This window comes from Taeniopygia guttata, chromosome 3 (genome assembly GCF_048771995.1).
Source record: "Taeniopygia guttata chromosome 3, bTaeGut7.mat, whole genome shotgun sequence".
Lineage (NCBI taxonomy): Eukaryota > Metazoa > Chordata > Aves > Passeriformes > Estrildidae > Taeniopygia > Taeniopygia guttata.
In genome coordinates, this window is record NC_133027.1 from 32689764 (window position 1) to 32706392 (window position 16629).

General features: G+C 41.4%; 1 protein-coding gene across 8 annotated transcripts in view; it reads right to left on the reverse strand.

Annotated features, from left to right (window-relative positions):
* FILIP1 (filamin A interacting protein 1) overlaps positions 1-16629 on the reverse strand; it is a 117041-nt gene that overhangs the window by 18086 nt on the left and 82326 nt on the right. The window contains exon 1 of one of the 8 annotated variants that reach the window (XM_030267470.4): positions 5582-5897. The exons of the other annotated variants lie outside the window; for them this stretch is intronic. The gene's annotated coding sequence lies outside the window, so the exon portion shown is untranslated. Of the gene's footprint in view, positions 1-5581; positions 5898-16629 lie in introns of those variants that run through there. 8 annotated transcript variants of the gene reach the window in all.

Sequence of the window (16629 nt, forward strand, 5' to 3'; positions counted from 1 at the left end):
AACTATTTTACACCTGTGATTTATATTCAGGATCTGCTGACACCAACATAGCAAGTTCCTGCAGATGTTCTAAGCACAGATTTATGAGGCCAGTGATCCTCAACTGAAAGAGGTACAGATAACACAAGGATGTACCCCAACCAATCAAAGAGCCTTATTGTAAAAGCAGCAGTCTGACTTAGAAAGACACAGGTATGCACACGGAATTTACTATGAAATAGTATTTTTTCCAAACCACTCTCACTGTACCTACAGTCCCCACATCCTCTATCAAGACACGAGATAATTCAAATCCATTTGCTTTGCTTACCCTAAATCTGAAGCTTCTCAGCTTCCTTTTTATAATTGAGACACACATCCAGGTGGCAATAACAGAGCAACTGATGCCTGGTAATTAACTTGCAGTAACTGGAACATCCATATCCTAGCAAAGATCAACTTTTATCAATATTCTTCTCTTATATGTTGGATTGTAGATGACAGCAGGTGGAGCACAGATATATATTCCTCTCTGCTACTCCAGCAATGAAGTGGTGCCAAGGGCCCCAGGGCACAGTGTCATACACAAAGCATGTCTCCCAGAGCCCTCACCTGAACTCTACACTCCTAGCAAAAGCCAGACTAGCTCGGTACTCAGCAACTGTTAATGTTTCACTCCTTGTTCCTGGGGGACCAGAATCAAAAGGAACTGAAAAGAAAAGCTATAAGAAAAGAGAAGGAAGTCAGAAAGCAGAACACAGGATGCAGTAGGTAAGGAAGGAGAAGGCTGAAGAATGCATTTCAAAACAAGACTCAGATAGGATGTGGGAGTAAAAGAATAGTAGGAACCAGCGGTAGAGAGAAAAACAAACAAACATTGCAGCCAACCTTGCTGGGTCACAGATTATTCTCAAAAGAAAAGTCTCTTTAGTTGTGGCAGCTCTTTGGAAAGGACTGAAAAGGCATGCTGGTGGATGCCTCATTATTGGTCAAGTTAGAATGTCAAAAGGTAAAAAAAGACCCACTGTCACTCACAAAGCATTCACTTTTCACACTGAAGAAGGAACTTTATTAGCATGCAATATATTCCCTGGCTGCTCTGTCACAGTGCTTCATATAAATGTTTCAGCAAAGAACTCTTTCTCATTTCCTCCAGGCTACATATTTAAAGGAATAGCATGTACCCTTCCACAAAAATACTGTCTGCCATGACAGAACAGTGTAGGGAATCTGGTGGTCCTCTAAATGGTACATCTTCCACAGTCACAAACATAGCAGAATGTTTCCAGCCACCCTTGTCCCACAGGAAAATTTTAAGGTGACGTCTATAAATTTAAAAAAACCCAGAAAACAGCCTTAGAAAAAAAAATAAATCTTGGCACCCAAATGTCTATAGAGATGCTTAGAAAACTGTCTTTAATTTGTAATTCCTAGGCCTGCACATGTGATTTTTACCCAGCAATTGCTCCAGGCAGCACACACCAGCCAGGCTGCTTAGCAGAGTGCTAAATAATGCACTGACCACACATGGTTCCACGTGATTACCTGAGAGTCTACTTGGGAATACTGCCGAGAAAGCCACTGGAAAAAAATGCAAATACCTGTTAAACTAGGACAAGAAAATGTCAGTCATGAGGCTGAGCAAGAGAGGAAAGCAAGTTAGCCCTGTCACTGCCTTGCAGGAGTGCTAGCAGTGGGCAATAAACATCTTGGTCCTTCTGGGAAAATAAAGCAACATTCAGCACTTAATTCTGCCTCAGCTTTAGCACAGGGAAACTACATGTCTTAGATATGACAAGCCAGCTTTCAGAGGAGATACTTAACAATACTTCTGTTTTTCATGTCTATGAGAACTGTTTCTAAAATCTGGATCTGTGGAGAAGGAATTGGAAGGCAGCATACAAATATATGTGTTAATTGCCAAAGTAATTTAAAAATCTACACCTTTCCAGTGTTATTTCTAGACACTAAAATAAAGCTGAGTTTAAGCTTGCTCCCACTTTTCCATCTTTGTACAACTTTCATACCTCAGTGGTTAAACTGGAATTTCAGCAGGACTTCAAGGTGAGGTTGTCCCCTCTTGACCCTTACAGCACATTTGCTGCTATCAGGCTTCTCATCGCACTGCTGCTGCTAATGTTTGCTAAGTAACACCGATGTACATGGGCTCCTATGCGACACTAAAAGCCCTTCAGACTCCCAGCACCTGGTCTTCAATGTGCTAGCCAGAGCAATTGCATGCTGGATTGTCAAGAGGCTGAAAGTACCTGCATTTAGGATCAAAATCAAAACAAACAAAACCTTTCATACTGAAACATTAGATACAATCAAAACACTGATAATCCAACAATTTGATACCCCCAGCCCAATCTCTGCCTGTGGTGTCTTGGTTTGTGTTTTTTTAGAAATAGAAATGAGAAATGTTTGGATACGACTGGATAACTTGCATTCATCAGCAAGAGTCTCAGGGGTTTGGCATCTAGACCCCAGAATGAAGCATGCAGATGTGATCCAGCTCCCTGCCCAGAGATGGACGGTACTGCCTGCCCTTCTGTGGACAGCACTGCTGCAGTCTGTGTGGCACCTCTTTTCCCACAAATTATTACAAGTACCACGCCAAAGTGTGCAGCCTGAGTCAGTCCCTGAATACACAGGGACTGTGTATTCATTGCTGCCATGAGAGTCCTGGTGGCCTCTCCCTCTCCTTACTGTCTGTCCTCCCTACAGTATTTGAGGAACAGGTCCACTACTCAAGACAGGCACATTACCCCGTGCAGTACTGTATAAATAAGCAGCAAACCCTCAGGTATGATGACTGTGTGCAACGTTAACTGCCTCAGTAAAAAACGAACACCCCAGGACACTGCTGATTTTGTTCTATAAAGAAAGATGCCCAACTGGCATGGCACAGGATGCTGGAGTACGGAAGCTACTGCTGCAAGCTGGCATGATCCCTGCTGCACAGGAAGCTGCCTCTCCTGGATCCCCACCAGCCTGAGCTGTTCACAGCCACACCAGGCAGTGCTGGGGCAGCAGGAGAGCTCTCTTGGCAGCCGTACTGGGGAGGCAGCAGCCTGAAAACTTTCAACAACCAATCTCAGTTGTAGAGAAAGCAGACATTGGACTGGAGGAAGAGCAACTATGGAATTAGTTTTAACAATTTTCATGAATAGTGTGCTGAAGTAGCTAGCAAGGAGGAATGTAGGAGGGGATGGGCAATAACTAGTTTCCCCCTCTCCTCCTGCCTTTAGGTTTGGTGCTGAAGTGTTTCACTGCACAGCCTTTCTGCTTCCCCTTCCTGCCTCCAAGCTGTGAATCGATCAACAGAAGTGCAGTGGGATGCTGATAGCTACAACTCCATCCCTCCAGAGATGTAGCTTCATTTCTTTAGTGATGGCTCTTCTCAAAAAAACATTCACTTCCACGTGTTTAAAACAGAGCATGCAAAAGCAAATACCCCCCAAACATTTATTGAAAATCATATCAGGTGTGTATCTGCCTTTCTGTTTGTACTTCTGTCAAGATGAGAAAACATCACAGGTACTCATACAACCTTTTCCACCTCTAGCATAGAAATGGGCATTCACCTACACAAGGAAATCCTGAGAAAGCAGGGCAAGCCAAATGATGCCCTGAAAGGCCATCAAAAGCTGCTCCCGTGGTTTGCATACAGATCAGCGCCACATTTCAGCACCACAGTTCAGCTGCGTTGGCCTGTTTTAACCCCCTGCTCTGCAAACAAACAAAGCCAAGCTTCCCAAGGTGTCTCCCCAGTGTTTTATTAAGCACTCAAAGGAGGGCGTAATGTAGAGAGGGCAGTCTGGAGAAGCTGAGAGCTATTTCTCCTGCTATCAAAACTGGCAGCAGGAGGAACAGCAGCCAGAAGAAAGAGGATGGAAAGGAGGCAAGCAGATAAGGTCTCTAGGGGACCTTATGAATTGAGTTCATACACAGCCTGGAGACCCACAGAGTTTCTCATTGTTGCTCTAGCACAAAGCCATGTGACTTACCATTCCTGTAGTACCTTACTTTGCCATTTACATTCCAAAAAGCCTGTTGCTATGGGGTGTAATGACTTCTATCCCATTTCACGGATGGCCAGTAAGTGGGGGTTAAGGCAAATACATTAATGAGGACTTGGTCACTCTAAGGATCAGCTGACTGAGGACTGATGAAGGCTGCTTCCTCCTGAGGGGCCAACAGCCTTTCTGTGCCACTCATACAGCAATCCCAAGGGAATTTCCACAGGGAAAGCAAATGTCTTCGCAAACTCATCCTTCCACTTCAAACTCAAAGTTTTCTATTGTACATGCAGAGTTAAAGAGACTGGACAACTTCCTAGTGGTAGCTAGAAAGCTGCTGCCCATTAAGTGATGTGAGAGTCTGTAATCCCAGGACAATGAAAACCAGCAAGAGGTGGTTTAACTCAATAAAGGAGTTCCCTTTTTTTTTTTTTTTTCCTGTTTAATGTACAACAGCTGATTTTGAAGATTATTTCTACAGCCACTGGGAAATCCTCCACATGTCAAGACTATTTCCCAATGCTTCTGTGTTTGGGGCCAGGCTGAGATACCCAAAAGGCTGAATTTTGCTAGTTCTGAGTATTTACAACTTGAGCTGAAGTCAAAGAAAGCCAAAAGATGGTCTAGGGCTCTAGGAAACAAAGGGGCACTAGGCTCTCTAGGAAACAAAACAATCGGACCTAAGCCTTAAATTAGGCGATCGGGTCACACTTTCGAATCACCAGCTTTACTACTTCGCATATATCTATCTCAGCTGGGAGAAGAAATATGTAAATGAGATAAATCCCATGGCAAGAAAAAGAATAAAGCACATCTGTGTTACTCTCTCCTTACTATCCATTATATTTTAAAGGTAAGGAATGAGAAAAATATTTGAGTGACCTTACTACAAAACTTTCCAACTTCTTGTTCAGTTTATCACAGGGTCAGCTCTGAAAACAAACAAAGCTTGTTTAAACAAAGCTTGTTTAAAAAAGTTCTAGTAAACCTGAAGACAATTTTTTGTGGCTACCTAATCTACAAACTCAAAGGTTAAAAAAGTGCATGTTCAGCTATGGTGCTGGATTAACTTTTAGAAAGTGACTGTATCAAACTATATAACAAACATTAATATTCTTATTGCTTCTAAACTACATGATAGTTTCCAAAATATACTGAAAGTAAAGGAAATATTTTCTTCTGTAGGAGAAAACATTGCTTGTAATCTACAACAGTTTATCTTAAAAACAGTGTTTCTAACCCTGATTTTGTAAAATTTAAAATCCAGTTTGCTGAAATACTTCATTTGTGTTGAAAGTGTCTTACCCCAACTGAGCAGTGACTGAAGGTAGTATTTTGGAATACGAACACTTATTAATTCAGTGTACCCCTAACCTTTCCAGCGCAAAGGTCACGTAAGAAAAACACTAAAGATCTTTAAGAACAAAACCCGACCGACATCCTTTCAGACTACAAAACAGTATCACCCACATTAATTCCGGAGGTTAGAGGAGGGGAAAGGGGATGTACAGAAAGCAGGCACACAGTGTCAGAGAGCGAAGGCGAAGCAGCACTCAGCTGCGAGATGAGAATTGCCAAACCTGTCTCCGGGCTGCGGTTATCCTTCCCTGACCCCTCGGTGCGCTGCTCGGGAGGGGAAACCGCAGAGCACAGCCCCACCAGGTGCACCTCCCAAGGCTCCAGCCCAACGCTGCATCAGCCCGGGGCCGGCCCGGCCCCTCAGCGCTGTCCCGCTCCGTCCGGCCCGCCTGGAGCGGGGCCGCCGAGCATCCCGGCGCGCCCGCTCCCCGCACGCTCCGCTCCAGCTTCGCTCCGTCCCGCCCGCGCCTACGCCAATGCCCGGTGCGCTCTCCGGACCAGCCAATTGCGCATGCACACAGCAATTAGCGGCGCTCAAATTAAAAATACAGCTCAAAAAATAATTTAAAATGAGAAAAAGAAAAAATAATTCTCTTACCTTATAGCTAGACCTAATTTTTTCTTTTTTTTTTTTTTTTTTTTTTTTAAGCAAGCGGGCGCTGCCGCTGCCGCCGCTGCCAGGTGAGGCTGCGCCCCGCTCTGCTCCGCGCTCGCCCGGCCGGGCGGAGCTGGGCCCGCCGGGCCCGGGCAGCGGGGCCCGCCTGCCCTCCGCCGCCGCTCCCCCGGCGTTTGTCACTGACAGCCCCGCCGGGGTCTGTATAGCTACAGCTCATAGGGGAACGATTAAGAAATAATAATAATTCGATCGCAGAGAACCGCTGGGAGTTGGTTTTGCTTAACTGGAGTGCGAAGCACGAAGCGCTGCTGCTTCCCAGTCCCAGCTGCCGATTCATTCCGCCTGCTCAACAAAAGTCCCTGTTGCTTTCCTCTTGTCTTGCCGGTGTTTGAAGTGGCGGTACTACTGCTGGTACGCGCTGCCTGATCTTAAGATGGGCTGATAAAGGCATGAATACATGAAGAAAATCCCCTGGGGATTTAGTATACGGGCGTGTTTGTTTTTGAAAATCCATGCATAGTAGCAAGCCTAACCAAGTCTGGTGAGGTCTGAAAAGCACCATTCTGCTAGCTCCCTGCTTTCAAGAAGTCCTAAACCAGCCCTTTTGTTCCCAGAAGAGCATAAAAGAATTTGGAGATTCCGTCTATTTCCCTAATGATTCCCTGTATTGCTCAGTCACTTTTTCATACTTCGTGAGGGGAGCTAGGAAGAAGGCTTCCCTTCTCTTTCCCTTTCTCTTTTGCCTTTGCTTTCCTCTTTCCTTTCCCATTCACTTTCCCCTTTTCTTAGGAAGCTTTCAATAGCCAAAAGCACTGAAAGCATAGAATTTCAAATATTATCCACTAAAAATGGATGTGAGCTTACATTTTTGAGAAACTGTCTAATTTAATGATCTTTCATTATTTTTTCTTAGGACCCTTATTCAGCACACAGACTGGACAGGGCTCATTTGAAAAGCAGGTGCTTAGAGACTGAATTTATGCTTTTTATTCAAGATGTTATTTACCTCACTCTATTCAGACTCTGCTGAGAACAGAATTCTTAATTTCTGGGTGGGAGGTATAAGTACAAAGGGACCAAGGTTTTGCTTGGGATACCTGCTCTGGAGTACACTGGGTGTGGGTTTCAGAGTGCAGCAGGGTGGTCATGCACGAAGATCACAATCCCTGTGATTTTGCCTATGCCCAGGAATGGATGCTCCAGACTCCTGCACATCTGAGCCCAGATCCAATATGCTTCCCAAAATGAGAACCATTCTTAAAGTGAAAAACATTCACAATCCATGTAAATTAACTTCACATGACTTAACTAGGACCATGTAGGAAATCTGTCGCACCAACGCAACAGTAAAGTCACATTTTCCAGGGAAATCTACACTAGTCTTAATCATTCTCTCCCATTTCATATTCCTTTACCTCATTTACTAAATACTTTCCAAAAGATGAAGCTGGGGTCCTACAGAGCTCCTGTGTGCTCCCTCCTGTGTGCAAAGCTGATGCATCTTGGTTTGTTTCTATTTTTCCAGTGTCAGAGGAAAGGCTTCTGTACAAAATATGTTTGATTGTACAATTACAAATGATCACGTGCATTGAGCACACCAATGTTCTGCTTACTCTACTTACAGTATTCTTTGCAATCCCAAAAATTGTTTGGTAGAGCTAAACATTCTTTAAAAAGTGGAAATTGCATACACAATGGCAAACACTAATATATTGACCAGTGAAATTTAGTGATGTGGCACTTTAATTGATCGTCAGAAGAACTTAGACCCTTTGTATGACCCGTGTAAAAGTCTGCACTCTAAGTTAATAAAATAATTTATAGCAATAGCAGGGTGTCAGCCTTGAGGCAGTTTGATACTAGAAAGGCAGAGAGCACTTTGCAAGCAAGTTTCAGAACTATCTGCTGACAGATGGGTTTGGCTGTGATCAGCAGCCAGGAGCAGGGCTCTGTTCCACCGGCACTGCTGGCTCGGCAGGAGGATCCCTGGTCACACACCCCATCCCAGCTGGCTCTGGGCTTTGAGCTCATTGCACAGCTCGTCCCAGTCCCGCTGCACCCGCTGCCAAGTTCCAGGTTCTCCTCACCTCTGCACCGCATTTTTAGCTCCCACCTCTCCCAGATCAACAACCCTTCTAGGTGTCCTCTTGTATCTGTTCTGGCTGTTCTTTTGTCTGTGTTGCCATGCTTGGACCAGGCTGGAATTGCAAGCGACACATGTTCCCTCATCTGTATATTCATGGTCTGAGCTCTGAGCAGAAAGGTCAGGGATGTCAAGAGGATGTTAGAGAAAGTGCAGTGTAGTAGTGGTGAGCCTACACACCTGCACTGGTTAAGTCTGTACCACCATGAGATTTCACAATTAAAGTATTCTCCCATCACTATTTCACCTACTCTGGTACCCACCACTACACCAGTAACCAGACCTATAGGGGTATCAGGTAGGATGTCACAGCTAAGGTCAAGCAGGCCTTTAATATTTACAGCTTTTCTTTTACTGCTTAGAAATCACATTGTGTCTATATAAAAATAGAAAGGTACTCCATAGGTTGTTATTTCTCAAGAGTACTTCAACTTCAAGTCACTTTAAAGGCTGGGAAAATTTAACCTGTTCATGAATTTTTTTTTGTTCACAATTTAATTGGGATGAAGTAGTTCAAGAAACACATTCCTGAGTAAAGCAGCACTTGCAACATTGTGAGAGCAGATAAGAAAAACAACAAGAAATAAAAGCAGCAGAGGGAATAGATAGGAATCCCAAATTTCAGCTCATCTCTGAAAGTCAGAAATTATACTTTGCATCTGGCACAATTGCCTACTACAGAGGAGAGTAACTGAGAAGCAAAAGATGGAATTGGAAATAAAAAATTAATGATGTGCTATTAGACTACACATTTCTGTGGAAAGCTGCTCTCTTTAAAAACCTCCTAACTATGCAGCAGTAGATTCCTCTTGTGGATCTTTGAGACTTGTAACAAATTATTGCCTGATTATAAAATTCTCTTTAAACAGAGCTTTGTAACCTTCCCAGCAGACTGCCCCTGCTCTCAGTTGCCTCTTTACCTTTAGTGCAGAAACACGTGTAACATTTATAGTGAAGGCAGAAAGCTTGCAACTCTCTCCAAGTTCTCGAACATGTTACAAAAAGCCCAGAAATTTCTGTTTGTGCAAAGCAAAGCTTTTCCTAAATTTGTGTTTACTTACATACATGAAAAGGTACACTGTGTGCTTGCCAGACTTTTTTCTTTTTTGTTCACAAAAGCTTCAAAGCAGTGAAAAACTTCCATCACTATTTTGTTTTCCTTTTTCCCCCTTCTCTTGGTTAAGTCAAACTCATTTGGTAATTCAGACCTGACCTCCGCTTTCTGCTTACAGTTGTCTGCTCTGAGTGCAACAGATACAAATTGATTGAGTGACATCTTGGTAGAACAAGAAAATGTTGAATGTTTATAGAGGGAAAAGGCTGATTTTAATTTGCTGCTGAAGATATAGTGAGCAAAGTGATCCATTGGGCCTTCTGGAGAAGAGAAATAAATAATGAAGATAAATGCAGTAAATTCTTGAAACATGACTTTCATGTTTCAGGCTTTTTCAGGAAAAGCCTGAGAAAAATACTTCAAGTTGGACTCTGTGCTGTTGTATCTCAGGCAATACACTTTATATGGCATACGTCATGCACATTAAAAAACTTCCATTTGGTGAGCTGCCCTGACAACTGGCTTTGTTCACCTTTGTTCTTATTTAAAACAGGTTGTTCCATGCAGCTGTTAAAGAAACTGTGTACACACACACGTTTGCACACAGGCTGTTTTATTACTCCTCAGATCCTTCAGAATAAGTTGTGCTGTCTATGTTTTAAATTATTTTTTTGTTTATTACAGCCTGAAAATCCCCCTATGTTGGGATCTGCTGTGTTTTGTCGAAACATGATTCAAAAGTTTAACAAAAGCATTTCTGGCTTTTTTTTCCCCTGTTGCACTCTACCCCCTTCCTTTTGGTTTTCTATTTTCTTAGCGCTTGTGTGTATTCTTTTGATAAGTGGAAAGCTCAGTATCTTCAATAGCGCTGGGATTCTTTTAAGTAAAAGTGATTACAGCTGAAGCAAGACCTGCCTACACCATAGTTATTGCTTCATAGTATGATTTGGTCATACTTTGGGAATAAGCACCAGGAGTCTCATAGAAGCCTGTTGTTCCCTTCAACAAGAGTGTCTTGGGAGCCAAGGGAAAAGGTGTCTGGGAGCTTAGATGAGGACACTTGGCAGATTGCCACTTGCTGCCCTGTGTGCACCCACCATTGTTAGTGCTGGCTGCTTCACCCACCTGTGCTCTGTCAGAGCACCTCACTAGCACTGTCTGCCTGCTCTGGGCTCCACCTTTGTTCTTCTAAGTTACTTGCTTTTGAGGTGCTAGGTGTTCATGGGGAAAAATTAGGTGGAAGAATGAGCTCAAGTCTTTAAAAGCAGGGAGAACCATGCCTATTATTAGTTTACCCAGAGAAAATTTGTCTTTTGGGAGTGTCTTGGACTCTTTTTCTCCAACAGGGTCCACGGTGTGAAATTAATCCTGATTGATTTTCTCCTTTATGTTGCTTTTGTTCTGTTGGCCTCAACCTGTCTCTTTGCTATTCCTCATTTTTAACAATCCAAGCCCATCAGTTCAGTTCTTGTCACATTGCTCTCATTCCTGCTGATCTCTCCTGGACTTTCTTTTATGTTTCTTCACACTGACCCTTCTTTCAAGCAAGGTAACCCAGTAACTCACTAGGATTGAAAGGCACTTGGGTCCTACACCTAAAACTAAAGGTTTCTACCTCACTGCTCTGCATTTGATACACCACTGGAATACAGAATTTGATAGGGTGAGTAAAACTAGTGAGCAGGAAAAATGAGAGAAAACAGAATTCAAAGAATTCCTGCTTCATTTTAGCATCAAACCATACAAGTGATGGAGTGTCTGGAGTCCACCACGAGAGGGTCACAAACATTGGAAAGTGCACCAAAAAAAAAGAAGAGTGACAAAATTTAAAATCTGGATTTAGGAAATAGCATCATTAATATAATTGCACACACTGGGCTAGTCAAGCATGGAGAAGCTAACACAGCTGTACAGCAGCAATGCAGCTTGAGAGCAAGTAACTATTCAAGTGGAGTCAGTATAAAAACTCATGTCTGTCAATGTAGGATCTCAGACTTTTTTAGAAATACAGCCTTTGTGTGCATTTGTTCATATCATATTCAGCCACTTTTGTCACAATGACATAAGAATAATACGATGCACACCTATAAAATCAGAGAAAAATAATCTTATGAAGATTCCTTCTTGAATTTTAAATTACGTCCTTGTGAGCATTATATTATCAATGATTTAGCAAATAATGAATCCTAAGAAAAATTTTCAAACTCTGTAAAAAGCAGCCAGCAGCTGCTTTTATGATCTAGAGAGGGACTGATAGATTTTAATAACATCAGCATCAAGTAATCCTGGGTGTCACACCACATCCTAATATGTCATGTCCCAGCTCTCAGTCTGAAAGGCTGTGAAGGTATTTCCATTATTTTTCATGCCAGGCTCCTCAGCTCTTGCCCTGAACACAAAGGAGCACACACTTGCCTACCACATCCATCCCACAGCCCCACATTTGATAGTGATTTTTACCTGTGCAAAAAGGAGTTGCAGCACAAATGGGCATATCTCCCCTCAAAAAACAAAAAAAAAAAAGAACCAAACAACAAACCCATCACAACTGTGAAAAAACACCAAATAAACCCCCCTGCACCTAAACAAAGCTTTTTGATTACCACATAGCTATTTACTACAGCTCATGCAATTCTAAGGTTTGCTGATTGCATTAGATTTGTGTCTATTGAGGGACAATTAGAGAAGAGTCTGTCCCCACAGCTCCCGTCCCAAGCCAACACACAGGGCCTAGACTCACCTGAGGTTTGAGCCTGCTATTTTAACCTTTTACTTCTAGTTACTTACAGCAGAATCCAAAAAAGACTCCCATAAATATCTGGAATGCAATTAATAGAGCATTTTAAAAGGAAAAGAAAACAAACAAAAACAAATGAAAAACCCAAACAACCCAAACAAAAAATACTCAACCAGTACACATATAAATATGAAAGGTCACAGGCATCTGGTTTTTGAACAGGTCTGTATTTTGGTTGTCCAGATTTGCTGTTGCACATCCTTGGTAGTCCCGTCCTCTTGCCTGGACTGAGCATCATTCTTCACCTGAGATTATTTCGGTCTTATGAAGTACATAAAAGTCCTTAAAAGCAAGGGCCTTGTTCTGAGGATGAGAGAGACATGGGCTGACCACAGCCCTTGCACAAGAGCAGGAGCTGTCAGTGCTTCCATTCGAAGAAACACTTACTTGCACCAGCCCCTGTGCATCCCTTGCCACAAAAAAAAAAAAAAAAAAAAAAAAAAAAGTGTGGTTTTCTTTCTCCCCTCAGTCTGAAATACTTCTAGTTTGCACTACCCATTTCCATGATCATGTCCTGACTGTAGCCTGTTGAGTATATGAACAGCAAAAAAAAAAGGACAGGGAAAACTCACGTTCTGAGATGGAGAGCAAGCAAGAAGAAACTGGGCCTATTTCATACAGTAGGTGGGAATTAGAAGGTGCTGTGCTTGCCTTTGTCTTCAAATTACTTTCTTCCATGTCTGTATTGTCCTCTGAATAACTGCAGGGCTTAAGCAGTCTGGCCCTGTTGCTCTCTAATCAGTTATTCAGTCGTTAGCTGTTGACTTCCACTGAGCATCCTCACTTAGAAATCACTATTGTTTTTTAAAATCTTCTAGTGACATAAGTGCAAATGATGCCTCAGGCACAAGGAGGCAAAAGCTTACAGCCTCCTTGGTAGAATCAGTGGGCAATACTGACCAAAAATAATTCATAACACAAAGGCGTAATTTGGCTGTGGAAGTTATATCAAAAATTATAGTTATTAAAACTATTGCTATTATTATTGATGTTGTTGTTGTTCTTGTTATTGTTGTTATTATTACTATTGTTATTACAATTACTATGATGAACCAAAATGCATATCTAAGTTATATAAAAATATTATTTTACAGGAAATATGTATTGCTGACAAGTTAATTTTCTGGAGCACAGACTCCCATGCAGAAGCTATAATTGCACCCAAGAAACTGCTGTACGTAACACATTTATATATGCATGTATAGACTTCTACAGGTACAAGCATACACACATTTCGGAATTCCTACTCTGATTCTATTAATCCCATTAATCAAGAAGAGCTCTACTGACTTCAAAGGAATTGCAACAATGCCAGCTTTGTGCTCATAAAATCCAGCATCGGGATTAATTATTTCCTAAGACCTGAAGAAGATGGTTGTGGAAAGCTTGGGTGTGCTAATGGTTGGTGCAAGGCAATGGTGCTTGTCACTGAAAGCGAGTTGGAGCGACAGCACCTGTTCTGTCAGTAGGAGGACATGAAACAGTGACAAACCATAGGACAGCAGTGAAAGCAGGACAGGCTCTCCTCTCCTGCAGGATAAGCTGTGCCCGTCTCACATGAGCTGTCCTCCACTCCACACCGCCCGCCTGCCTTTCGCTGCTAAGGACACCGCTCTGCCCCTGCTGCTTTTGGAAACCACGCCTGTATCCCAGGCAGTAATTTTCAAAATGAAAAAATGTTGAAAGCTATGCATAATTTTAAAACAAGTTAAGTCATCTAGGAAAAGCCTGACATTTAAATGATGAAAGGGAATACATCTATCCCTTTCTAGTTCGTCTGAAAATGAACTTTTTAAATGGAATTGTACAGGAACTTTCATTCTATGATATATGCACTTGTCACCAAGAGATACTTTTTCAGCTATGACATAATTGCTATCATCAGAAAAACATTGCTGTCATTGCGCTATAATTTAACCTCATTTTCTGCTCATTTCTTTATCTTTCCTCATTAAGGCATTACATGATCAGCTACGTTACTATTAATCATTCCCTAACATAAGCAACTGCATAACAAAGCTGTGTGAGTAATTGATTTTTCAGTTTCAGAGCTAAACAACAACAAAAAAATTTAAAAAAGCTTAATTTTTTTCTCTCATTCAAGTTAGAAAAGTGTTTCATGTGGATTTCAGTGAAACATTTGTTTGTTTCAGATCAGTAATTTAATTTCCACTTTTTTCCTTTTGAGAAAAGCAGGGGGTAGAAAGGACTGTAGCTTGGCCCAATTCACCAAACCAACAAGTGAAAAATCCTCTCATTTTCAGAAGTGATCTGCCTGGACCAGTGAATGCCTCTGTCTGGGAAATTTGGATACTCAGGCCCTGATGTACAAGAAGATTTTCATCTCTTTGGTGAAACAAACCCCAAGTTATATAAGTGACTTAAATAGAACAATTAAAATAGAACAAACTTTCACAGGAAGAATGGGAACAGATGTCCCAAGGAATCAGTGATGTGACCAGGAAGGCCTCCTCTGAAAGGTGGATTCAGGTCCCAACAAGTTGACAGAAGGATTAAAAGTCTATCATGGTCCAGGTGAGTGGCATAATCACAGGGTTATTTGATTTGTTTTTTTGACTAGCTGGTCTTGTGAATTAGGTCACCAGATCTTCTTTGTTGATATTAATAATAGTCTTACATCCAAAATGGTATGTCTTAATGAGTTTTTAAAGTCAGTTGAAATACTACCTATAGCAACACAATATTATAGTCAGGCACCTACTCAGGTACATTACAAGTGAATTATACATTTTGCATTTCTCTGGCCTCACATTTGCACAGGCCTTGGCAAATTTCACAAGAACGCTTTGTCTGAATGTTTGCACCCCCTGGATGTTTTATTTCTGCCTTAAGATTTCTTCATATACAAGCCTTAAAAAGAAATGAAAATTGAAATGATGCAAATATAAAACTCATTATTTCTAATCTCCACTGCTGCTGGAGATACTGCAGGAATGAGAAGAGATGCATGACTTAGCACCCTTTTGGGGAAAGAAGATGGAAAAAGCAGTACATCTGTTTAGGGTTAGGAAAGCTTCCATATAGGCTCACTAATCAGAATAACCCCCTAGTCAGATGATGTTTTGAGGTTCTTCATACAACTTAGAGAAGTTATCAGGCCATGCAGAACAGGTCTTGGATATTAGTAGGGCATTAGGGCAGTAGGTCATATACTTCACTAATTAGACTGTGCATCTCTGCACAGGTAAACTTTCATTTAAACATAAAGCAAATATCCAACATGTTCAAGCTCAAGAGCCTATTATATATTTATACTTGTAAATAAATGGTATCTATTTAAGTTTTTTAGAAATTCACTGAAACCTAGCATTTCAACTGAAACCTGTTTCTAATCTTTCTGAATGAGGAAGCAATTTTCCCTACATGACCCTGATTCAATTCTTGTTTTCTTTGCCTAAAAAACGACAACTTAAAAAGATGGCCTCAGCAGAGCTGTGAAATGATATTTATTTCAGTAGTATAATAACTCTGAAACATGCCAAAGGCCTCTTAAATGTTAAAATTGTTACCTATTGCACCCTGGACAGAGTTTGAGTTCGTGAGTAGATTTTGAATGAAGTAATTTTTTCCCCCCGTCTGACCATGGGAGCATTTGAATTGATGATTTTAGCAAGCAAACTTGCTAGGAATAATGAAGTACATATAGTTTTGTATAATAATTCTCTCTCAAGGGCTGTGAAGCTGATGCCTACTTAGAAAAAATTTTGGAAAAGTAGCTGAAACAACACATGATGCCATTTTATATAATCCCAGAAGTGACTGAAAGACTGGACAGTTTTGAGGACAATCCAAGTGTAAAGAGACGGATTTGGATTAGTCCCAGCTCCCATTGTGTAAGACTTGCAATACTTTCTTATTGTTTCTCCACAGTCAGATGTAACTGTTTGTTCTTTCATTTTCAAATTACCTTTGGAAGCACATTGTTGGAAGCTGGGACCAGATTCATTAGTTAAAACATAAACTTTGAGTCGTCACTGCCTTGCAGTCAGCTAGAGCTGTAAAACAGGACATGCAAAATGGATGACCTTCAGATTTACTTAACTGTGCAGAAATTGTATTTGTCATTGCCAGGATTTTTAATTCATTTCTTTTAATAGAGTACCCCAGAATTTCTGATCTGTGACCCTGTGAATATATTACATTGACAGAAAATAACCAGCTTTTCCAAACCATACCAATAGCATGTCAACCTGAAAAGAAAAGAGCAAAAATGCACTGCTGCCCTTGTCTTCTACATTATAATATTAAAAGTTTAGAGGTGCACTTACTGAAAAGTAGACAGAGTGACTCAGTGTCCTAGTAAGGCCAGTAATGTGTGGTAAGATGAGTAACAGCTGTAGGCAATGGTGAAGTCCCTTTGGGATGGCTTTTCCTTTTTTTTTGGTCACAATTTGGGAACCAGGACACAGAAACAATCTCCATATGAGAAAAAAAGCCAGAGTACAAATATGGCTAAAAACTCTTGGGGGAAAAAAAGAAAAAAAGATAGCAAAAATATTTCTGTAACGTAACCTAATTTCCAGACTTTAGAGGAATCACCAACAGATTACAGTTTACAGGCCAAAATCTGTGTTATATGTTTGGATCTTATACCTCACCCCAATACTTCTGTATGGGCCTATTCTTAACACAGAATTT